We start from the raw sequence: 24,498 nt of genomic DNA on the forward strand, positions 1-24,498 counted from the left end.
AACCAACTTCTCCACAGAAAACTTCCCTTGAAACATTTTTTAAGCCCATTTGGACCTAATTTCTGCCAATATCACATAATGAATCCCTGTCTTCCTCAGCTGTTAATTGTTGTCTCATGCCAAATTTCTCATCTCATTACAATTAACGTTGGGTCTGGAAGATTGGCCTATTGCCATTTTTGCCCTACTGGGATCGACTGCTAAGCCTGGCACAAGCAAGAGAGTTCACAGCTGTAGAGGAGGTCCAGCTTGCTTTACACCGGCACCCTGGCAACAGGTCTACCTCACTGTTTTATTTAAAAGAAAATTGATGTGCCTTGTGAACTTTTGAAGGAAATCGGGTACCTTTGGTGAACTGTTACTATGACGGTAACTCCCACAGTAGTTTTTTTTCTTCTGGGAGGATGTCCATTTCTTCTCAAGATGCCAAGGTAAGCTCTACAATGGAGGTCTTTCCACCTCTTCCCCACCCCCTACCACCTCTTGGCTACACCCTGATACAAGGTTCAGTTATCCCAGTGACTTTTCACTCATAGGAGGAACTGATAAAATGGGCTGAATTTTGTTTTGAGCTTGACCCTAGCACTGTCGGGCTGTCACCCGGCCAACTCCTGTTGGCTGTTTGTGTTCTTCATCATTTATGTCTGGGGGAAGTGGGCTGGCTTCCAAGGCAGGACACAACAAGGACACTGGAGGGAAATGCCATGCTCAAGGCCAGATTTCTGTGTTGCGTCTCCAGAGTGCTGCCCTGAATGGGCAGACAACGGTGGCTTTAACACCACTCCGGTTCAAGGCTGCCATCAGGGCTAAAATGGCTCCAGCAAAGGTAAGAGCAGCATCAGCGACTGCCCCCCTGCACCCTTTCCAGGCCTTTATGAAAGGCTGATTATGGTCCAGAACTGTCATCGTGCCAAACGTTACTGTTCCTCCCATGATGCCTTGCCCCTTACACCACCATTTGAAGCTGGCAAATGCAGCCCAGCTGCTGCTCCTGCATCGCATGTCCTGCCTTTATACAGTGCCCAAATCGTCCTTCGCTGCTCACGTGTGCGTTGGTGTTTGCTGTGGTGCCCAACTCAAAACAAGTGAGGATGTGTTGGCGAGCACAGAGGAAGATGCTTGGAAAGTTGCTTCATTCCCACCCCTGTTATTACACTTATGTAAAATACCAGGTAAAAAAAGTACTGTAAATGTTTTAATTATATATGTATTTTTAAAAGCCCATGGCTGAACTCATGATTCAGGTGTACCAATGTGAATCTAGGGAAACTGCCTTGCAGTGGCTGGAGTCTGTGAGGCTGTCCCGAAGTTCAGAAGTCAAGGTGACGGACAGCTATGGAGTCTCGCCTCACGCTTCAGTCTTGTGCCCTGTCTGGAGACCTGGGACCCATTAGCACCCCAAATCTCGGGCACAGGGCATAGCAGTAGATCCCGATTTAGAAGTGTTGAGCTCCCCCCACTTTTGTGAAATTTGGTGGAAGCAGTGACCACTCTCCATCTATGCAGAATTAATTTCTGAGGATGGAGGGCCTGATTTGCCTTTCTGTTAAGGCTGATTTCTATTTGTGCAGCTTTCCCAGGCCAGGTTCCTCTACGCACCCCCTGTACTGCTTCCGCCAAGGCACCCCTGGGCCCTGCATCCAGATGTGGAGGCAGAAGGGGGAGTGGTTGGAGTACTCTGTGCACTGGCCATTTTAGGCTGAAGAACAACCTCTGGGCTGCTTGAACTTAGTCAGGGTCACATTGGCTTCGGAGGCATGATCCTCCTATGCCAGTGCCAGCTTCTCTGTTGTGCCACCTGAGAGGTCTCTCTCGCTCCCATAGAGGTACGGGAGTACAGGTCAAGTCAGGCCCTGTGTGCTTGATTCCAGTTCTCCTTTCTCTGCTGCAGATGAAGTATACGCTCTGTACCAATGCCTGGCTTTCAGTATTTATTCCTTCTCCAAAAAACCAACAAGCACTCTTGAAAGGGCCAAATGGTGTTGACTAGCTCTTGCTTTTTCTCCATGTTCCTCTCGTTGAAGCATGACCAAAACAAGCATTTGGGCCTTCCAGACGGTCTGTGGTGAGAGCGCAGGGAGCAGACAGGACAGGCGGCCTGCAAAGTAAACTAGCCACAATCATCATCCTCTTCCTCCTGTTTTCTTCTGTTCTTTATTGATTAGGCCCTGATCCTGCAGGCATCATGCCAGCCGGTATAGGGAGGGAAGAGCAGGTTTGATGTGCTCACCTCCATCTCCCTGACGGGACAAATGTACAGAAGTCACTCAGCAGGGCAATCCACACACTTAAAAATCACAGGTTAGAACATGCTAATCAAGAGATTTCATAAAGGTAATAAATGTTCAGTTCTCTCTCTCTCTCTCTCTCTCTTGATTTTCTTTTTCTTTTTGAGCTTTTCAGGTTCTTGGGTCGCATTTTCAAGCTTCCATCTGTTTCTTTAAATGCATGAAATTCACTTTAAGGAAAAAGGCAATGTGAGATTCTCGGGAATTTGGAGAAGGAGGAGCTAAACAAACAAATCTTTCCTCCTCAGGTTTGTGACAGCATCATGAGCTGTGGGTGCACTGTAATCCATGGGTCAGCGGAACAACTGAGCCCTACGGTGCTGGGATGGAGCTGTCTCCCTCTGAGACTTGGATAAGAGGAGGCCAGGAAAGGTCATTGCCCCAGGCTCCCACGTACCCAGCTGAATGCACCATTCCACGCGGCACACCCGGTGAGGGCCGCAAGGTTTTGCCCTCCTCCCCATTGACATCGGTTTTCAGCCTGATCCACTTTTCCATGAAGCTCATGTTAGCACTCTCTTTGACTGTAACAGGATCTAAATCAGGGCCCTCTGTGTGTATTCTTTTTATGTTGAGGCAGAGGGATTTTCAGAGCATCTTAGAGGATTTACATGCAAAACCCCCAGGAACTGCAATGATAATCATGCTGCTAAATCCCCTGGCAACTTTGAGAAACCTCAGGTTTAGGATATCTTTCACTTTTTTCTTTTTTTAGCTATGTGCTGGGGGTATTGCGTGCTCTACAATGCTAATTCTGACCGCTGCTGACTTTCAACAGCTCCTTTAGTATTGGACATACTCAATTAGGAGGTTGTTTCCTTCATGTTCTACACAAACCATAACTTAAATTAGAGAATCAATATTCCAGCGCACAGATCTTATATTGATCTGCTTCACTCCATTCTTTAGGAGAGAGTGGCCTCAACTGTACATAAAGGCTAGGAGTACAGGGGTAGCTTTAGTGACATAATGAGCATACTATCTGCAGATGTGGTTGGTTTTCCTGAAGAATATTTTCCTTAAGCCACATCTGTAAAAATGTTTCTCATAAAGCATGAAGTCACCGTCTTTTTCTCAGTCACTGGAGCACATCGTATATCCCAAACCAAACTGCTATGATAACATGTTCTAAATTTAAACCTGAAACGCAAGCATGACACAGAGGATTTCATTATTCTGTTCAGTACTTCCCTATCTGCCAGTTTCCACTCTGGAAGCCATAAAAGAAATGCAAGCACACAGCTGAAAGCAAGCTTCAGAAAGAAGGGTATTTATAATTAATATTTTTGAATTGTGGAGGTTGGGAGGGGTTTACTTAATTCTTTCCCTCTGTGTCTAACTCGGGGGAGGTGACTGAGGCACAACGATTTGAGGGAGTACAGGAAAAGCTGCCGTAGCTGCAGTTGACCCTGCTCCTGCTTGACCACCGCTACCCACCCATGGCACAGAAAAGGATTGTTATGCCTCCGCTCCGTGGTACTAGCGTGGAGAAGTGAAGGGCATTTCGTCCTCATTGTTTTTAAGGACAGACAGGATGGCACGTTCATCTCCGACGAGCAATCTGGGCCACAAAATGTCAATCCTGACCGTGGAGGTTCAGAAAGTTACTACCAGCCATTCGTACACGCCACGGGGGTTTACATCAGTTTAATTCTCCCGAAACTGAAGCAGTGGGTTTTCAAAAACACTGCATCAATTTAGGGTGAAGTAAATCCCCATGACGAGGGTTGGGCCCAATCCTTACCTGCCTCTCCGGCAGCGGGCAGGAGAGGGCACGCTGCCAGCAGGCCAAATGGTCCCTGCGCTGCGGGGCATGGGGACCAGTGCTTCCGTCCAGGGCAGCGGCAGCGTCGCGCAGGAGGCACCCACCCTCAGGCGTCTGGCCTGGGTGGTCCTGAGGGGTGCCACAGCCACTGAGGGAAGCACTGGGCCCCTGCGCAGCTCAGCCAGGCTGTAAGGTAGCAAACTAAAACACCTCAGACATGTTTTATTTTCTTGCATCCCGAAGTCATTTAACGCGCATTACACCACCAGCATGTGTAAACAGCTGCACCATTAAAGTGGTGCAAAAGGGCATTAAATCACCTTAAGGGCCAAATTTTGTGGTGTGTATAAATAGGGAAAGCAAATCACAATTGTTAAGGCAAAATTTCAGAAGTGCCTCAGATGCCCTGATTTCCAGAAACACAGGGAACTTGTACCTTCAAACAAACAACAATCATTTGCCCAAATCGGTAAAAACTAGGGCTGTGTGAAACAGTACCATTTTGTTTTGACTTCTGTTTCACCATTTCACCATTTTGATGGGACAGTGTTTCATTTCAAGTTTCATTTCGTTTCAAAAGCACTGTTCCTCTTCGTTTCGTCAAAACTGTTTCGCTGTTTTGACACTGTTCCCATGTTTCACCCATAGGCTATAATGCGGAAGCACAAAACTGCCTATCAGTTTGTCATTTTTTGGCAGATTTGGATGCAAATAGCAGAGCTAGGAGCCCTTTTTAAGGGCATGAAGTCTGTCAAGTTTCAAGGAGATAGGTGTAGGGGTTTCTGAGAAACTGCACATCAAAGTCTTGACAGCAAAACTCATGTCACTTGTAAGTGTGAAAGCACAGTGGGGTGAAAACAGCAGGCATGGTAGCCCCTGCTGAGGCCACAAAGCCTGCCAAGTTTCAAGGAGATCAGTGCAGGGGTTTCTGGGAAGCTGCATCTCAAGCTGCTGACAGCAAAACTTGTGACATGTGACTGTGTGTGTGTTAAGGCGCACCTGCACCGGCGCTGGGGCCTCTACATGACACGGTAGTGTGCCCCAGTGAAGCCTCCTCCTCCCCTAGAGCCTCAGCCCAGTCCACCACTTTAAGTGACAACAGGTTATAACTGAGTCAGCGGCACAGTAGCAGCAGCAGCATCTCAAGCAGCCAAACTGTCACAGTCAATATCAGAGCAGCCCTCCCCGCTCTTCCCCTCCCTCTCCTTGCTTTTTGTTTCCCTGCAGGCAAGCCCAGCTTCAGCTTCAAAACTCGAAACATTTCAAATCTTTCAAAATGTTTGCACTGCCCTTTTGTTTGGAGGCTGCTTCGAAGCCCTTTGTTTCATTTCAATTTCGCTGTTGCGAGCTCAAAAAGAGCGTCAAAACAAAACAGCTGGAGAAATTTTGCACAGCCCTAGTAAAAAACACTAAGAGTGATGTAACTGTCTCTCTCCACATGCTACCCACCCTCATCCATCATGTGATTGCTCAGTTCAAACCCTAACGCTAGCTGTTGAACAGCTGGTCCTTTAAAATTGGCTTGTCCCAGCCGCAAGCCCCTCTCCCTCCACATTTTACTCATTCAGCTGGCAGCTTTGCTTTCATCAGGATCAGATCCCTTTGACTAAACTGCCGAAAGTAACAAGTCCAAATCCCGTGGAAGTTGGTAGGTGGGCTCTTCACTTCTGTAAGACAAGCGTCTTTTAATGCAGTCTTGTAAAATCTTACCAGCTGGAGCCTTTACCTGGTAAACGGCCACATGCAATTCTGATGATTCTTTATTTGCATTCTTCTCTACATGCTATCCAGCCTAGATATGAAACAGGCTGTTATTTGACTACCTCACTCCGGGTTTTTGCTGAAACATGAGTATTATGGCATATTCTTTACAAAACCAGCCTTCTACTGGAGAATGCCACCTCTGCGCCCCACACCAGATCCTCTGTGGGGCTGTATGAGGCAGCAGCATGGTAGACTTTACTAAATACTGGGATGAGGAGGTTATGTCCAGATCCAGACTGGGGTTAGAAGTCTGGGATGGAGAGCAATGAAATGTCATGAGCTCTTCTGGTCAGATTTGCATCTACAAGGCCCCAAATCTCTCAAAAGTAGCTGTTCTAGTGTTTCCTAGTATTGTGGGCCCAAACAAAGTAGGGGAGGGGGGAAAGTTAGATATTTCAGCTAAAACAAGGATGGTATCATTTTCTTTCCTGGCCTGAATATGCAGAAAGGCTGATATTTTAAATTTAAAGGGGTTTGGCTGTGATGTTGTAGACAGGCCCATCGACAGCTCCCACATTGTGCTAGTTGCTGCTTGATGTGCTCAAAGCCCACAGGGAAGCCTTTCAAATTCTGCCTGTTTGCGGGACATTGCTTTCACTCCACCAAATAAATCACTGTGCATATGACAACCGCTCTGAGAGCCCCCAGTTGAGGCTGGTGCTGGGGGCATGTTAATAGGCAGACTATATCCTGAAGAACTTGCCATCCTAATAAAATCAGACTTGGAAACAAGAAAGAGCTATTTTGATCGCTGAAGGTCACCCAGGTGTTTCAGTCCCACCCAGTCTCAGTTCTATTATCCTTTCTCCCTGAGAAAAAGTATTAATTACTGAACCTAAGTCTCTTCAAATTATTGCTATCCTAAAACCTATTGATTGCTAAAAGATCAAAAAGACTGTCTGCTAGGTAGGGTTAAAAAACATGAGGAACATGAAAGCATTCAGCCCCTCTAGAAATGCTCCAGGCAGGACATAAAAATCCCCACAGATTTCATTTGTCTTTGGTTATTAGTTTCAGTGACTTGCATTTCATAATGGCTTATGTAATTAGCAGGTTTGATACTGAAAAGTGACAGACACTCTTCTGGTAGTTAGGAAAACTCTGTCAGTGGTTTGGTTTAATGCTGTTTGTTTTTTACATTAGCTAATTCTTGGAAACATCTTGAAGCTTCAGACTTCAGCTCTCTGCTTAGTCCGCCTGTGCTGGAAAGGGCTGTTTGCAGTTACTGCGTTGATTTTAACAGGAGCCAGTTACTTGTCACAGTGTTATACTTGCTTGGAAGGACGATGTGAAAAATTAGGAGCCTCACAGCTGTACATTTTGGAGTAAGCAGCTCAGCCTAGGGGATGTCAGGGATACTAACTTGTAAGTTCAAGCCTACACATGGCCTAATTGTCCTTTAATGGGATGGCAGCCTCAGCAGTTGCACAATTTTAACCATCGTGTTGGATTTCTCTCCGTCATTTGGTGAACAATGCTGGTTTGCTTCTGCTGAGCTCTGAAAACTCCACTGCAGGAAGCTTTGAACTGAGACTCCTGCTCAAAATTACCTTCTGGAAAGGATAGTTTTAGATCAATTAGCCTACAACTATCATTTCCTTTTAACTTGGAGAGGCTTTTCAGGCAATTTGCCTGCAGACTTGCAGTGGTCTTACTTGTGTAATGTGGAAGCATCTCTGTTCTCTAGGAGTGAATGGTAACAGAAGTCTTCCCTTCCGAAAAAGGTTCTAATGATTTTACAGTTAAATGGGAAGCAGCAGATCAAAGTATGTGTCTACATGACACCATGGAGAGAACGCCAGTGCTCTCCACCCAACAAACGGATTCAGCAGTGCCCAAAGGGCCAAGGACCATTGCTATTTAGCAGGAACCCAAGAGTCCTGCTAGCACACAATTAGCATTCATGTAAGTGGTATCCATGCAGAGATATTTCTCTTTGTCCTTGAGAAGATGCGGCCCCTGTAACTCACGGCAAACGCTTTGCTCTGTTTCTTCTGGGGACAGGTTGCCATTTTTCTCTGCATGTTTTATACAAGTCTCTACATACACTGATTCTTGACAACAGAAACCCTATTTTAGTTGTCCTCTCTGAAAGCCGTAAGATAAGAGATTTGCAATGCCTAAAGTTGGTGTGTTCGTGCATACTTGCATGTGTTTAAAACTCACTGTCCTCTCTGCTTTTCATATTGTCAGAGTCAACACTCCTAGTTCTTTATTTGTACAGATCTGCGTCCATATAAAAGAAGCCATGGCTCAGTTGTTTTCTGTGTGTTGTGAATTATGCAAGAGATTTCCCACACATGCCTTTTTGCATGCTAGTGCGGCTTTGCTGTAAGATAATTGTCCCTACGGAAAAGAATGGCCAGTGTACAGTAAATCCAGGCTAACCCAGACCCTGATTACAGGCCTGTTTGGTTACCGGTGGAGCCGTGGCCGTTCCTCTCTCTGCTTGCTTGGCTGCAGGTCAAGTTTAAAGTCTTGTACGTTGCAAATCGAATTGGATTATCTGCTCAGAGGAATATATTGCCACAGTTCTGGCTAGCTGAGGGTTACCTTTGAAAACTGTTTTTTCTCTGCTCCTAATGGAGTAGAATCTGTCACCACGTTAGCTCAAGCAGTGTTAGTACAGGGGCAGGTCCCTGGCGGAAGGTAAATGACATTTTGACAATTACTTAAATTCTGCTTTTCAAAAGCTTAGATATGTACGCAGAAGCAGTTACATCTTGAACATCACTTTTCATGGACTGCTAAAAGGCTTTCGGTTCCCAATACAAGCTCACACTTAAGTACAAAGGGAGTTTGATAACATTTCTCTTCCTTGTGTTTGTCTCCCCTTTTCTTAATCGCTGAAGAAGTGTTTTGCTTTAAAATGCCAAGCTTCATGCTCTCACAGTCCAAGCTTCAAAATGACCCTGTGGGCAGACATCTTTCCAAAGCTGCTCTATAAACACTCCTCCTTCCCTGAGAATGGATGCGTTAATAAAGAAAACAGGATAGCATAAAAGTCAGCTTAAGGCTTTTCCTAGATCTGGCTGTTCCTAGGGTGTTCCTCTCTCGAATCTATTCAGCCCACACCCTGAGACTCTTGGGTCATCTGCCTTAGCTAGTCAACATAAGTCTTTCCCAACAGGAAGACAATCCACTAAATGTATGGAATGTCTCAGATGAATGTTTTCAGCGTATTAAAAATCCCGTATTTAGGTCTGTCTTCAAAATGTATTAACAGTGCTGGAGGAGATAGAGTAAGGGAAACTGGAAAGAGTGAGGGAGAGATCTTTTGCCAAATCAAAAATAAGTAAATGCAGACTTTGAGCTTGTAACAAGCAATATATTGTACCCAGAAATCTGCTTCTGATAATAGATGCCATTCATCCACCATTACATACATTTGTAGGACATTGAAGCAAAGTGCATTTAAAAATTACCCCACCAATGTTGAATTGTTAATGGAAAACACATTTTCAGACACCTTTTTGTAGCAGGGGTTGGAGGCGTGTATTGAGTGTCTGGCCACTTTTCCAGGAAGCCGAATAATAATATCAAACGATTTTAAATTATAAGAGTTAAATGTACTTATGATATTCTTATAATTAATGATTTAATAGGGTTGTTATGTTGCCCTGTGGGGTCAGGCCAACTCTCAGGATCTCAATATTGCGCTGTAAGACAGGAGGGTGTGACACAATTGCACATATACAAACACACAAATCAATTAAGTGCACACACACACGCACATACACTACCAACTCAGGTACATACACACCCAAACCAGCCTAGGCACATGCATACCTATCACCAATTCAAGCACATACACTATACACCCCAAAAGTTAGACAAAATCAATTGTCCATACCCGCACACTCAGTACACCTACACGGATCACTAATTCAGATATCATGCACACAATGAGATATATATACACACACACACACACACTCACCAGTTCATGCACATACAACCCACCTACACATACAGGTAAGTTCATAACATGGATGGTACGGTATGTATGTGTGTTCTTGGGGTACCTGGGATACTTGGGGGAAGGTTAAGGTGAGAGAAAGAGTTAAAGTGTAGGGAGTGAAAGTTGCCAGAACCAGGATTAGAACCGGTGGACTAGAGAGAAGCTGGCTGAGGAACTGAGGCTTGGGTTTGCTTAAGATCAAGTGGCCCCAGGGTTACTCAAGGTCACTGGTGCATGGGAGGCAAAAAAAAGAAGCCTGGTGGCAAGGAGGAGACAGCCAGGAAAGAGAGAGAGGCAGAAACCTGGGAGCTTGGGGCTGGAAACCGAGGCAGACAGCTGAGATATTGGGGGGGGGCAAATAAGTGGTGGCAAGGAGGACACAGCCAGGAAAGAAACTGAGGCAGAAACCTGGTTGCTCAGAGGAAAAGGCAGTGGGGATAAGACCGTGGCAAAGAAACAGGGGGTCTGCAGGCAGAGAGGAGCTCAGGACAGGTGTTGGAGGTGGCAGTGAGCCAGAAGCAGGAGAGGGAGAACTGAGACTGAAGTTAGAGGGACGAGGAGCAGAGATTGGACCATAGTAAAGCAAAACCCAACTCAGGGGTCCAAATAACAGGTTTATTAAACAGGCACCACGCTACACAGCCCCATGAAGTTATTGATTCACACACACACACACACACACACACACACACACACAAGCAAGAGACAGAGACTCGGTGGGAGGGTTGGAGTCCAGGTAGGGAAGAAAAACAGAGTCCAAGTCCTTGGTTGAAGAAGGGGTGGGAGTGATAGCTACCTATCCAGGCTGGAAAGGGTTTTTTTTCCAGTAGGTGTTGTCCAGAGGGGGGTCACCAGCAGCGCCTCTGGGTGGATAGGTGGTGTGTCATGGTGCTGGGCCAGATGGAGAGGGCATCCCAAGGAGTCAGTCTTCACTACCCCTTTTACAGGGCAGACTACCTCTGATCTCCTATGGGGAGGGCCTGTCCAGGCAATGTCAGTCCTGCCCCAGAGGGCTCCAGATGTCCTTACTGAGCATGTGCAGCCTGGCACAATGGTGGGTCGCCTCATCTTTTGTTTCTTGAATGCTGAGGGTGGCTCCAAGGGCTGGGTCGTTGGTCCAGGTATTAGTTCTGATGGTTTGGTCGTTCAGAAGGAGCTATTTTTGGATCCACTGCCATTGTCCCTCAAGCACCTTCATTCATTCATCCCCATTCATTCAGGAACCAAGTTATCTAGGACAGGTAGGTGTGAGTCATGGGTTACACAACCGGGGATGGGGATAAGATGGAGGCTTGACATTACAAGATGGAAACTTGATGTGACTTATGCTAACTTACATATATAGGCCTAAAACAGTAATCACACAATATAAAGCCAGTAAAAAAAATCAGTACAAAACATAATAATTATCACTTATAAAACAGTGGATATCTATATCAAAATAGCAGGGCACTTATTTGCAGAAGAGAGAGAAAATTAAATTTTAATACATAAAATGTTAAAGCTTATCCTACATCTTAGCATACTTATACTTATCTAGGGAATAGAGAGGGAGAGAAAAAGTCAGAAATAGTTGGGGAAGGGGAGGGAATGCATTTTAAAATAAATTAAAAAAAGAAAAATGGGGGGTTTGCTACAGTTATAGCATTTCAAATGGGTACCCAGAGACTGAGAACACATATACCATGGTTTAACAATCCTTTCAGGGACGCACACTTGCTTAAAAGGGTACAACCTGATAAATCTGTTTTTAATAATTGATTTTTTTTTTTAATTAGGAGACTTGGTGTATAAAAATTAAATTCCTATTGGAGGCATTTAATAATAAAAGTTTCATTTAACTAAGAAAATAAATTAATAATTTTAGATGCCCATACATATTTTAAAAGACAAAATATACTGTGAGCAACATTTTGCAAGCTCTGATTTTCATAAGTTGTCATGTGGATGCATGTCTAATTGGTGTGTACTTTCAAGGTATCAGAGTGAGCATACAGCACAAACCTCATTAATTAACAATTTACACTCACCCCGACAAACTCTGCAGACCCAGCCATGATGTGTGCCTATAGACTCCTGGTATGGAAATCAGGCCCTTATCCTTGTCTCACCAATATCTCTTCCTCTGCTCTGCCTTTTAAATGCTCTGCATTTTCACTTCAGAAATCATGAGCATTAGTGTTTGCATTAATCTACTTTATTACTGTTTATAGATGAATATATCTGATTTATATAAAGGCTTCTTTTACATCCTATATGTATTATAGGATATGCTAGTTTATTCCAAAAGAGGATTAGGCCCACTATAGTAACACAGTTGAGTTTTGCACCATATGCTCAGTGCCACAAGACTTTATAGAACTGTTTTATTAAACAGTTTTATAGAGCGATGTTCCCGTGGTTAATTCTGGCAAACAAGTGTGCAACTGTGTTTCCTACCAGCTGCAGCTTCTGCATGTATTTCAACAGAACGTACTGCAGCAACCCAATCTGAAAGTGCTGACACAGCATTAGGTGTATGGGTGTACAGGTGTATGTGCTCACTGCACCCTTTGTGCCCGCTGGTGCTGGAAACAACCATCCCTATGTACATGCACTGCCACATAAGTTGCCATGCTGAGGGTTAGGATGTCCTGGTTTCTTGTTCCGGCTCTGCCCCGACTTGTTTTCGGACAAAGTTGCTTTCTTTCTCCCTGTAAGATGGCAATAGTTTACTAAGCAGGGGCACTGTGAGGACTAGCTAATGCTTACAAGGTCCAGCAAGGCATTTAAGTGCATGCTTCTTAGCTAGGGCTTTAACGCCTATTAATTTTAGTGGGAGCTGGTTGTTGGGAATAGGAGTTGGGGCCTAGATGCCTCTGTCACTTTGGGCCATGGAGCTTTGATCACTGGCAGCACTATGTCAGGAACTACTCCCTGTCCAACCGCTGAGTGCATGGTAGGTATTTAACTGCAAATGGAGCTTTTCTTCACTGAGAAAATAGAACTCTAACAGGTTTCTTTAACATGCCCCAAAGAGTTTCAAGATGTTCCTAGCCCCATCATTATGACTGTTTTATTTCTGTTCTGTACCGGAAACCTCCTCTCCTGCAGCTCTGGGGGAAAGCCTCGACCAGAACGTCCCTCTGAAGCAAATATCCTCAGAAAGGGTGGACCCTTGATGCAGTCATCCCAACCTGCATTTGCGCAGGGGTCTGTATTTAAGTTTTGGAGGAAGTTTCTACTTTCTAGGTGAATTCCCTTCTTAAAATATCCCTGAGAGCAACCCACCAGAAGCCAGCTATCCCTCAGACACCACAAAATAGGGTAAATTATTCGTGCTGGGACAGGAGGTATAGTCTCTGCACATTACTGTGGCAAGCGCTGTTCAAAAACCCGGCACATTAAAGAGCGGCCCACGCCAGACCTCCAGCTGGGAGCACTCTCGTTCTGAAGTTGGAATCCATCACTGCAACGGCCTCCGTCGTAATGCAAACAAACTCCAAGCATAGGGAAGGGAAATTTAAACTTTTAGATCCAAATTTCCCAGGTCACCCATCTTTTAATAAAAATGGATTAGAAGCTTTATAAAAAGTTGAAAGGGGGCTACTTGTGCTCTCACTCTCTCCCCCATCCACATACTATATATACTCCAAGGCAGGCCTGCTCATCCAACTACTTCTCTGACACCAAGTTTTCCTCGCTGGAGCCATGTAAAGCAGTAAATTGCCTGTTCACCTGTTGGATTTAACTCCAAGACACTCCTAGCTTGAGATTTACAAACCCAAATGTGCTACTCCAAATTCCCCTTCTAGGAGTAAAGGGTTTTTTATTTGCTTCTAAAAATGAGATGACATAATGGGACTGGACAGAGTTCAAGGACTTCGACTGTTAAATTACAGTGTGGGGCTAGGAGCATAATCTTTGCCTGCAGCATAGTTATGAAAGGTTTTTCTTTTCTTCTTCCCCACCTGGAATGTGAACAACAGCAGATCTTAACCAGGGAAGAATTTGGGAAGCCTGTAATACACGGCGTGTACAACAGCACCTCATCAGGACTGATCGTTATTTTGGAAAATCTGTCTTCCCAGATCAAACGTGATGTGGATACTATTTATTAGTTACACAGGAGGGCAGCTCGGAGCCAAATTGATTTTGAAGTTCTAATTGTTTTACTTCTCCATAAATCATCATTAAAGTTTCCTACTCCGGAGGCACAGACCATTATGTCCAACCCCATTTCCCTGCCCCCACCTATTTCCCCCTCCACACACCTTTTTTTTGCCTGACTTCTTTTGTTTAGAGTTGTTTAACTTTAGTTATTGGATGGCTGCCTCGGGGGCCTTAGAGAAATCTTGACTGTTTCATTCCTGTTGAGATAAAACTGCTGGTGCCATCCTGAATGGAGAGATCCCAGCAGAGATAAAGGAAGGAGGGGTTTTGTTCCAGAGGAGAGGCAGAAGCCTTTCTTATCCTTTTTTCTTTTTGCATGCATTTGTTATTATTTCATTCGGGAGAACAGTCCCCAGGATGAATGCAGAAATGGAACCGTCGATGTAAGGGCAGCTTACGTGCAAGGCTATTTCTTTTCTTTGGGGAAAACAAAGGCTGCTGACTCCCAGCCCAAAGGCCTATCTCTGGATCCACAAAAGCATTTGAGCAGCTTTATAATTCAGTTTTGAAGTCTGGGTCTAAAAAGCAGGCAGAATCAGGAGCAGCGGATGCAGGACTGTGGACTGTGTCTGAGGCTGGCACTTTGAGATGCCAAGCCAATAAAGACACCAAGCAAAGGAACTGCTTGGCTGTTCTTAAAAAAGGCCAGTCTTGAAAAGTATTAGTCCTGAAAAATCAGAGTCATCTTCCAAGCTGGAGAGAATACATCCAGCATGGGCTGACCAAACACTGAACACTGCCAAGCACTGATTCATCGGGACTACATCTTGGCCTGTCTGGTAAACAGCCTGTGCTTTTTGCCTACTGGTGCGCCATTGGTTTTTATGCCAGCCAGGCAAAGTTCAAACCATTTGCAAAGGGCTCACTCTTGCTCTGCCAAGAAGGCTGTCCCCTGGCAGTGAAGACAAGTGGAAAAAGGGGCTTCTGGTAGGCCCAGGCGTGGATCTGCTGAGAGGAGGCAGGAGCAGAGGCAGAGAGGGCGGTATGCGGCAGTGCTGGATGGCTGTCTTCCTGGACTGGACTGAGATAGCAGTTTGGATTTCAGAGAGGTCAGGGCAGATTCTTTGTAAGGGAAGCATGTGCTTTACCATAGCACCCTGCTCTGTGGCTGGATGCACAAAAGTTGCATCTGGCCCTGACCAGCACCAGGGCACCTTCTCGCAGTGCTGGAGAGCTCTTCTCTCTGAGAAAAGAGCCAATCAGGATATGCATTTGTGGGCGGTCTAATGGTGGGAACATGGTCTCTTAGAACTAACCTGGACCAGGCAGACCCTTTCATGTAGCCCAGGGAATGTCTAGTAGCAGCCAGCTATTGGTAGTTCCCCATTCCCCTGGGTTGACTGGTTTCTCTATCAGTGAAATGGTGACAAAGTATCAACATACTTCACACTGCAATGAGGCCTGCCTGGCCAAGGTGTCAAGGTACTTTGACATGCCCAAATAAAAGAGCTAAGAAGTTGACTTGACCATTACTCACCCCTTGAGCCCTCTCCCACCCTATGCTCTTCACTCTAGCCTATGCCAGCCATGTGGCAACTGTAGGTATTCACCTAGTGGGCACATCTACAAGAGACACTTTACTGTGCAGTAGGCTAATCTACTGCACAGTAAAGCAGCAGCATCTACACATGCACAGCATTTATTGTGCTGGAAATTAGTCTACTGCATGGTTGGCTACTACCGGGATAAATACAGATAATAGATTTTCTGCGCAGTAGCGCACATGTAGACAGCTGACTGGGGGGAGGAGGGGAACTGCTCTCCCGGGCAGCTGCCTGATTCCCAGCTCCTGCTCCGATCAGCCGATTGGAGCGGAAGCTGGGACATCATCGCCTGCCCCAGTGAACTGCCTGCTGCCCAGCCCCGAATCCGATCTCATGGCGGGGCTGAGGAGCAGGCAGCTGCCCAGGGCAGGGGACAGAGTCCCAGACTCTGCCCTGATCAGCTGACTGGAGGCTGGGCAACAGGCAGCTGTCTGAGGCAGGGGTGAGGGGCTGGAAGGCAGCTGCCCCTGCCTGCTGAAACCCAGATCTGACCCTGGTGCCCCCTGCCAGCCTGGGATTGGTACCTGGGGGAGCCTGAAGCTCTGCCTGGCTACGGTAGGGGGACAGAGCAGGGCAGGAGTAGCCCTGGACTGAACTAGTCCTGCTGTGAGCAAATTTGCTCCTAATGGGCACGTGTAGAAGCACTGCCAGGGAAAGCTTAGTGTGCAATATATTACTGCGCAGTAAGCTTACAGTGCAGTAGCACATGTAGACATGCCCCATTTTTATTTTTCAAAGAATTAAAGTTTTATTAAAGCTAGCAAAATAAATAACAGTGGGCATAGCGAATGAAATGGGAACAACTGGCATGCTTCTCTAGAACAGTGGTAGCCACTGGCAGGGAGGACCTGGCCCAAGCCTAGTCAGCATGAAAGCATTTGAATCCCAGTCTTATCTGAAAGAAATACACCACTACCTTTTCCTCACCACTATTTATTACCATCTGCTATTGACTTAGGCAAATGACCTTAGTTTGAATATTCAACAGACCACCAAGGAGGATATTTTCTCTTCTTTTTTTTTTTTAAATGTTTTTATGTCTGCTAAAAGAAAGCTTAATGCTTCTCTGGCTGGGCTTCCCTGCAGCTTTTGCTTCCTGCTGGCCCATGCCCCTTGTTTGGTTTTTTCCATTCCCTGAGGCCAGATCTGGTAAGTCTGAAGTGCCTGTATACCTGGGGGTTTATGAAAAAGCTCTCCTCGGCATCAGATTTCTAACAGTCTGTCAAGGTTTCCACTTTTTAAACTGTGGAAATGTTTCTGCAGCTTGAGAAATTGAGGCCGTATAAGAGGTGAGTGTTCAGAGATAATACCCAACATAAGAAGATGTCTTGCTGCGTATTACTTATATCTGAGTCTTGTACAAGGCTGTCTTCCATTGGACCTGTTCTTCAGGGAGGATGTGCCAGTGAAGTCAGTGGTAAGTGACACCTCTGTATTTTATGCCCATACAGTTCAAGTTGCAGGTCTCTGGCAAAAGCATGTGTGGGAGAACTGGGAGTCAAGGCCTTGATTCTGCTCCCAGCTCTGTCACACAGTGCTACTCGGCAAGTCGCTCAGCCTTCCTGAATCTCAGTTCCTTCCTGGATGAAATGAAGGTGATGGTGTTGACATGCCTTGCCTCGCTGGTCGCTGCTTGTAAAGTACTTTGATATGCTCCACTGCAGATGCTTGATTTTCAGCATTAGCTATGTCTTGATCAAACACTGGTGTATTCTGCAATTCCAACCAGTACACATATCTATGGCACAAATGAGGACCAGACAGGCCACAGTGCTGGGGATTAAGGGAACTGGGCTGTGTTCTCACTGCATCACTAGCACCTGGATATGATGGATGTTTGCAGCCCTCAACTGATGCTTAAGGATTTGTCTGGCATCACCCGAGTTCTGGATGAATCCAGCAGCCTGTGCAGCCCCATGAACCACTTAATTTCTCCTTCTCATCCTCACTGTCTGAAAAGTAAGGTGAGCCACTGGTCTCCAAGTCTAAACCCTTTCTAAATGAGGCCAGACCAAGATCCACAGTGCTGCTTTTCTTTTATTTAGGTAAGTCCTGTCCCATCCTGCCTCCCTGTTTTTATGATGTAATGTGAACTGAGCCAGGGGAAAAGAAAATAATCTGATGCAGTTGGCAAAGCAGCAACCTCCTGCCTCCCTCTCCTTGACTGGAGGGCCAACCTCCTTGGGCAAGATTTGGAGCTGGCCTTAAAAAGTCCCATGTGGATTCACGTGGCGGTTTTGATTCTGTAGCCTCTGTTGTAATAAAGAATAAATGAAACAAGCCCTTGCTGACCTCCCTTTTCTTCTCTTATGAGCTGAAAAGGAGGCGGGACACTCTCTCAGAACAGCCTTTTCAGTTTAATTAATTATGGCAATTCCTTCTTCCATGCCTGTAAAGGTCTGCTTTTCATGAAAATGCCCAAGGCTTATGGGGTTTCATATTTTCACAAGCTGTGGGAACCAACTGTGAAGCCCGTTTCAGCATGAATTTCTTGGGCTTTATGCAACTTTTAGTCTTTCCAAAAGGAAAAAAGAATAGAAAAGAAAAGGCCCAAGCTCCCTCTTCCCTCCTGAAATATGAGTGAAGCTTGTCTTCACTTTCCATCACCGCCCGGTTACATGCAATTCATTTCCACAGGCGCCCCAGAGGAAGTTGTCTTGAATAGACAGAATCTGATTCCAAGACCTGTTTTGAGTTTGGAGTGAAAGCAAGATAAAGAACAATGACTTTCCAATCCCATTGTGCTCTTGGCACCACGGCGGGAGGTCTGATGGGGTAATCGCAAAGCGGTCAGAAGTTTGATCAACATGAAAAGCCACCGACCAATGCTTATCTGAATGGCAGCTGTGTAAAGCTAGTTCCTCTTGCTTGGCTGATGGCAAAGGAGCCTCCAGTGGGGGGAGTATTTGTAGGTGTGTCTACACAAGACATTTACTGTGGGGTTGCCTAATTAGCTCCGCAGTAAACATGTCAGTGTTTACACAGGTGGCCGTATTAAGCCACAGGAAACTTAGAAACTCTGCAGCAGGTTAGTACTTGTAAATACAAGCACTATCCTGCTACAGAGTTATTTTTCTGTGTAGCAACACACACGTAGGCACTGACCCATCCAGCTGGGGCAAAGGGTGTTTCAGTGTGGGTCTGCCTGCCAGCTATCCCTGTATTGAAGCACCCTCATGCCCCAGCCAGCTCCTCTGCAGCACGTTGAGCCAGGTTGCAGCAGCCTCAGACTGGCAGGCTGACCCCCTGGATCCCCTACCAGCCAGGGCTGCGCTGACTTGGCTCAGTGTACTGTGGAGAGGCTGGCTGGGGCCCAAGGGTGCTCCAATACAGGGAGAGCTGGCAGGCAGCCCAGTCCTGGGCGCACATGCAAATGTGATGCCCAGGAGCAATGAACTCCAGTGCAACGTACGCCAGAGCGTATTGCTTCAAATTAAGTGCACATGTAGACGCACCCTGTGTGTACTGCCCCCACACTTTTGCACAGCTTTTGTCAACCCAAATTCACTGGCCATAAGCCCAGCATGAAACCCCCAACTCTGGTGTAGCAGGGCCCCAGGCTTAGGAAATGCTTGGATCCAGATCCATGTGCATTCTGCCTTGCAACCCTGAAACTCATACTGGTCTTGGTTGAAATGCTTTCCAGTCTGGGAAGCCTCAGTAAAGGCTGTAATGGGACCTCAAGCTGGGAAATTGTTGTTAATTTAATCTTTTTATTCGGCTTGGGGTGGGGTGTAGAGTGTTAGCCCAGCCTGACCTACCTGAACCAATAAGGGCCTTGTGGGGATTTTCAGCATTTCCTATCCTGATTAAAACCAGGAAGCGCACAGCCCCTCATTTCAGTATTAACAAAAGATTGCCCAGATTTTTGTCAAGCCTTGTAGTGTTCCTTGTTAAATTTGGGTTTGGTGCAAAAGGTCTCTGGAGTAGGGACAGGCTTGTTGTTCTATGTTTGTACAGTGCCTGGCAAATCTTGGGCTGTAACAGCGGTTTCCAGGCACTAATAAGCACAGTGCAAATAAATACAAATAAAGGCAGGCTATTTTTGACTTTGCTGCAGCTATCATCAAGGATTGGATAGGACAAACCAAAAGGCATAGAAGGGGTGTTGTCCGCGAGGAAGGTAAAAATCTACAGGGGAGTTTTTTAGCATGATCTGAACTGTTATGGCTGCTCTGCATTGCCACCTAGCAACTGAGTTTGAATCCCCAAACTCTTCAGACACACAGAAGTCAGGGAATTTTACTGCAAGGTAGAAGAAAGCCCTGAAAGCAGAAATCTCATGTGGGTCCCTCAGCCTGATGTCACTGGTGGCTTTAATGTATCCAAGAATTATCTGGGTAATACTTTCAAAACAATAAATAGCCAGAGTGATACCTGGTGGGCAAAGAGAGCCCTGAAATTCCCTGTCTCTCTGTCTCACTTTCAGGGTTTCCAAACTACTTCTCCGTGAATGAGCCCCCCTCTGTAGCAACGATCCATTTCTCTTTCTGCTGTGGGTTTTTACCCGACTCAAAGGGAGGGCTTTCTTGTTCTGTTTCTTTCAGCTTGAGTCCAGTGCGAGCTTTGATTTTGGTGCTCTGTGGCACAAGATTTGCTATCTTTTTGCAAGGTGTGAGTATCTTTCCTTCTCTTACCCTCTCCCCCCTGCGTTCCTGAGCACTCTTCTCCAAGACTGACTATGAGTTAGCACAGCTCCATGCGAGCCAGGCTTGGAGGGGAGTTATGACTTCGGATTTCACCTGTAGTTACTAAAGCAAGCAGCAAGGGGTAGCACTGGGCATGTTTTGCTCTCCATTCCTGCCCCTACCAGGGTCTACCCTGCTCTGCTGAAGGATGACTTCTTGATCCATCCCTCTTACAGCCCCCAGAACTGCTGGGAGTAAGAAGATTTAAACACTAGGTGAGCAAACGATCTAGACCTCTGGCTGTGCAAGCGGTGTCGCCAGCAGGGCTTTGGCTTCTTCGACCATGGGATGTTCTTCTAAGAGCGTGCTGGGAGCTACCTGGTGAAGAAAGGGAAGAGCATCTTCACTCACAGACTCACTAACTTTGTGAGAAGGGCTTTAAATGGGGTTCATCAGGGGATGGAGACCAAAGCCCTGATGTAAGTGGGCACCAAAGCCCTGGACTTCAGAAAAGCAGGCTTTGACTCGCTGAGGGAACTCATGGGCAGGATCCCCCGGGAAGCCAGTCTGAGCGGGAGAGAAGTCCAGGAGACCTGGCTGTATTTTAAAGAAGCCTTACCGAGGGCACAGGAACAAGCCATCCCGATGCGCAGGAAGACTAATGAGCATGGCAGAAGACCAGCCTGGCTTAGCAGGAAACTCTTCAGTAAACTAAATCACAAAAAGGAAGCTTATAAAAAGTGGAAACTTGGACAGGTAATTAGAGAGGAGTATAAGACCACTGATCAGGCACGCCAGGATGAAGGCAAGAAGGCCAAAGCACAACTGGAGTTGCAACTAGCAAGCGATGAGAAGGGTAACAAGAAGGGTTTTTACAAGTATGTTGGTAGCAAAAGGAGAATCAGAGAAAGTGCGGGTCTCTTGCTGAATGGGGGAGGCAGCCCCATGACAGAGGGTGCAGAAAAGGCTGAAGCACTCAATGCCTTTTACCTCAGTCTTCACAGGCAAGGTCAGCTCCCAGACTACTGCACCAGGCAGCACAGTTTGGGGAGGAGGCGACCAGCCAACAGTGGTGAAAAAACAGGTTAGGGACTATTTAGGAAAGCTGGGCATGTATAAGTCCATGGGGCCAGAAGGGATGCACCCAAGGGTGCTAAGGGAGTTGGCTGATAAGATATTAGCAGAGCCATTGGCCATCATCTTTAAAAACCCGTGGCAACCAGGAGAGGTCCTGGGTGACTGGAGAAGGGCAAACATAGTGCCCATATTTAAGAAAGGAAAAAAGAAGGATCCAGGCAACTACAGACCAGTCAGCCTCACCTCAGTCCCTGGAAAAATCATGGAGCAGATCCTCAAGGAATCCATTTCTAAGCACTTTGAAGAAAAGAAAGTGATCGAGAACAGTCAGCATGGATTCACCAAGGGCAAGTCATGCCTGACCAACCTGATTGCCTTCCATGATAAGATGACTGGCTCTGTGAATGTGGTGAGACCAGTGTATGCGGTATACCTTGATTTTAGCAAGGCTTTTGATATAGTCTCCCACAACATTCTTGCAGGCAAGCTAAGGAAGTATGGGCTGGATGAATGGACTGTAAGGTGGATAGAAAACTGGCTGAAGCATTGGGTTTACAGGGTAGCAATCAATGGCTTGATGTCAAGTTGGCAGCCAGTATCAAGTGGAGTGCCCCTGGGGCTGGTTTTGTTCAATGTTTTTGCCAGTGACCTGGAAGATGGTACAAAGTGCACGCTCAGCAAGTTTGCAGATGACACCATGCTGGGGCAAATAGTAGATATGCTGGAGGGAAGGGCTAGGATTCAGAGTGACCTCAACAGATTGGAGGATTGGGCCAAAAGGAATCTCATGAGGTTCAACAAGAACAAGTGCAATGTCCTGCGCTTGGGATTGTTCCATCCCATGCACCGCTACAGGCTGGGGCTGACTGGCTGGGCAGCAGCTCTGAAGAAAAGGACCTGGGGGTTACAGTGGAAAATAAGCTGAAGAAGAGACAACAGTGTGTTCTTGTTGCCGAGAAGGCTAATGGCATACAGTGTTGCCAGCAGGTCAAAGGAAATGATTATTTCCCTCTGTTCAGCACTGATGAGGCCACATCTGGAGTACTGCATTCAGGTTTTGGTCCCCACTATAGAAAGGATGTGGACAAATTGGAGAGAGTCCAGCAGAGAGCAACGAAAATGGTGAGGGGGCTGAGGGACATGATTTATGAGGAGAAGCTGAGGGAACAGGGCTTATTTAGTCTGAAGAAGAGAAGACTGAGGGGGGATTTAATAGAAGCCTTCAGCTTCCTGAAGAGGGGTTCAAAAGAGGATGGAGCTGGACTATTTTTAGTGGTGGCAGATGACAGATGAAGAAGCAGTGGTCTCAAGTTGCAGCAAGGGAAGTTTAGATTAGATATTAGGAATAATTTATTTCTCACTGGGAGGATAGTAAAGCACTGGAACAGGTTACCCAAAGAGGTGGTGGAAGCTCCATCCTTGGAGGTTTTCAAAACCCAGGGAGACAAGGCCTTGGCTGGGATAATCTAGTTGGGGCTGGTGCTGCTTTGAGCCAGGGGTTGGACCAGATAACCTCCAGAGGTCCCTTCCAACCCTCAATTCCTGTGATTTCTAAAACTTTCCCTTGTATAAAATCAAGCTGCCGGAGATGTAGATAGAGAAGCAGGTGCAGTGCTCTGGATGGATCTTCGGAGGCAGGCATGCTTGAATAGGATCTCCCTGCACAGGGGGCATTTCTCATGGAAGGGTACAAGGGTAGATGATGTCCCCAGGGAGTTAATTTCTTTCTGTCAAATTTTGTTGTTTTCACTATCAATCCAATCCTTTATTCTTTCATGTGGCAAAGGTCCTGCTGAAGACACAGCAGGATCAGACTCCCCAGGAGAATATTTTTATATAATAATGTCCAAGACAACAAGTCCCAACACTGAATGACTTGGGATGTGAAATGAATCTTGTAATGGAGTGTCCATGACTAGCGAGGGAGACAAACCCAAACCCTGCACAGCAAGCATCCTTTTAATGAGTGAATTCGAGAGGCTTCCAACGGCTCGGGTATATTGTTTCCTCCTGTATACCAGCTGCATGCAAAAGCCTCCTGTTTGGGCAGGATCCATCTCTGGTGCAAGGCAGCAGCTGAGATCTCAAGCACTGTTTATATAATAAGACAAATGTTGGTATCTGACTTGCTAAAAATGCAACACTGGCTGCTGCAGAAAATTATATGATATCCTAACATCCTGTCCCTCCCATCCAGTTCTCAGGCTGGTCTGGTGACACTGCAGCATATCTAGAAGGGAATGACTTCCCCCTGGTGGCTCCATAGCATCAACACACCGAAATAAATATCACCACTGTCCCTGCTTCTCACAGAGGGAGAAGGGGAGGGGAAAGCTGCTTGGAGTGTTTTAATGACCTGCAGCTTTGTGACTTAATCCTTGTGCAGTGCAAGTAAGCAGGTGCTCCTCATGGGACAGCCATGTGTATTGAATACCAGAAGCTGTTGTGGGGAAGGAGCAAGCTGCAAAATGTTGGCAGCGACCAATCTCAGGGGGTGCACATGCACCTGCATGCACCCACTGCGTATTGCCAGTGGACATATCTCTGAGAAATGCATGCATGCAGTGGTTTTACTGAAGAGGGTGAGTTACAGAAAGGTCTCTGGTAACAGGAGCAAAGGTCAGTGAGTTTTGTGATTGCCACATATCCTTGTACCGGCTCCAGACCTTAGTGTGGAACACACTGGAGCGATCCCAGGACCAGCAGGTTTTTTTTTTTCGTTTTCTGGAAGCATTTTTTAAAACTGGAAGCCATGTAAAGCCCTTTGAATGGTAATTTTCTTTCTACGGAGAAGTGAATACCTAGTAGACAGCCCTCAGAGAAGCCCTGTAAAAAGAGCATTTCCAAGTATTTCCAAAGTAACAAATGTTTGGCTGATAAGGTGACCCCGAAAAGGTACAGTGAAGGCAGCTGCCCACTTCCACACATCACCAGTACATCACTGCACGTAGCCCTGCTGAAGCCACAGTCATTAGCACGGTGCACCTCTACAGAGCACTGAGGAAGACTCCCAAAAGACGGCCTGATTCCTGAGTTACCCTTGATTCTGTTGCAAATGAGGTACTGAAGCGTACAGTATAACCATGAGTCAAAGCTAACTGGGTTGTAAAAGATAGTGAGTAGCAGTCACATTTCTTACTGTTGTGGTTAAAGCAGAGCACTGGCGTGGTACCTTGGATGTTTGGTTTTATGTCGAAAGCAGTGACTCCCAACCTTTTTCAGACTTGAGGCTCCCCTCATGGGACTTGACCCCCACCCCCTCCATAACTTCTGTGAACTGAGCAGCGCCCCACTTCAAAAGCTAACTTATTTATTACAG

General features: G+C 46.2%; 1 long non-coding RNA gene across 3 annotated transcripts in view; it reads left to right on the plus strand.

Moving 5' to 3' along the window:
* Nucleotides 1–3,443: 3,443 nt before the first annotated feature.
* The window catches only part of LOC149856234 (uncharacterized), a 30,542-nt gene continuing 9,487 nt past the window's right edge, over nt 3,444–24,498 (plus strand). For 2 of the 3 annotated variants that reach the window (XR_016438351.1, XR_016438350.1), the window contains exon 1: nt 3,486–3,555. This is a non-coding gene — a long non-coding RNA (uncharacterized LOC149856234). Of the gene's footprint in view, nt 3,556–24,498 lie in introns of all 3 variants that reach the window. The other variant, XR_016438349.1, reaches the window with a different exon arrangement.

Source organism: Crocodylus siamensis, chromosome 10 (assembly GCF_052110815.1).
Source record: "Crocodylus siamensis isolate JL-2025a chromosome 10, ASM5211081v1, whole genome shotgun sequence".
Classification (NCBI taxonomy): domain Eukaryota; kingdom Metazoa; phylum Chordata; order Crocodylia; family Crocodylidae; genus Crocodylus; species Crocodylus siamensis.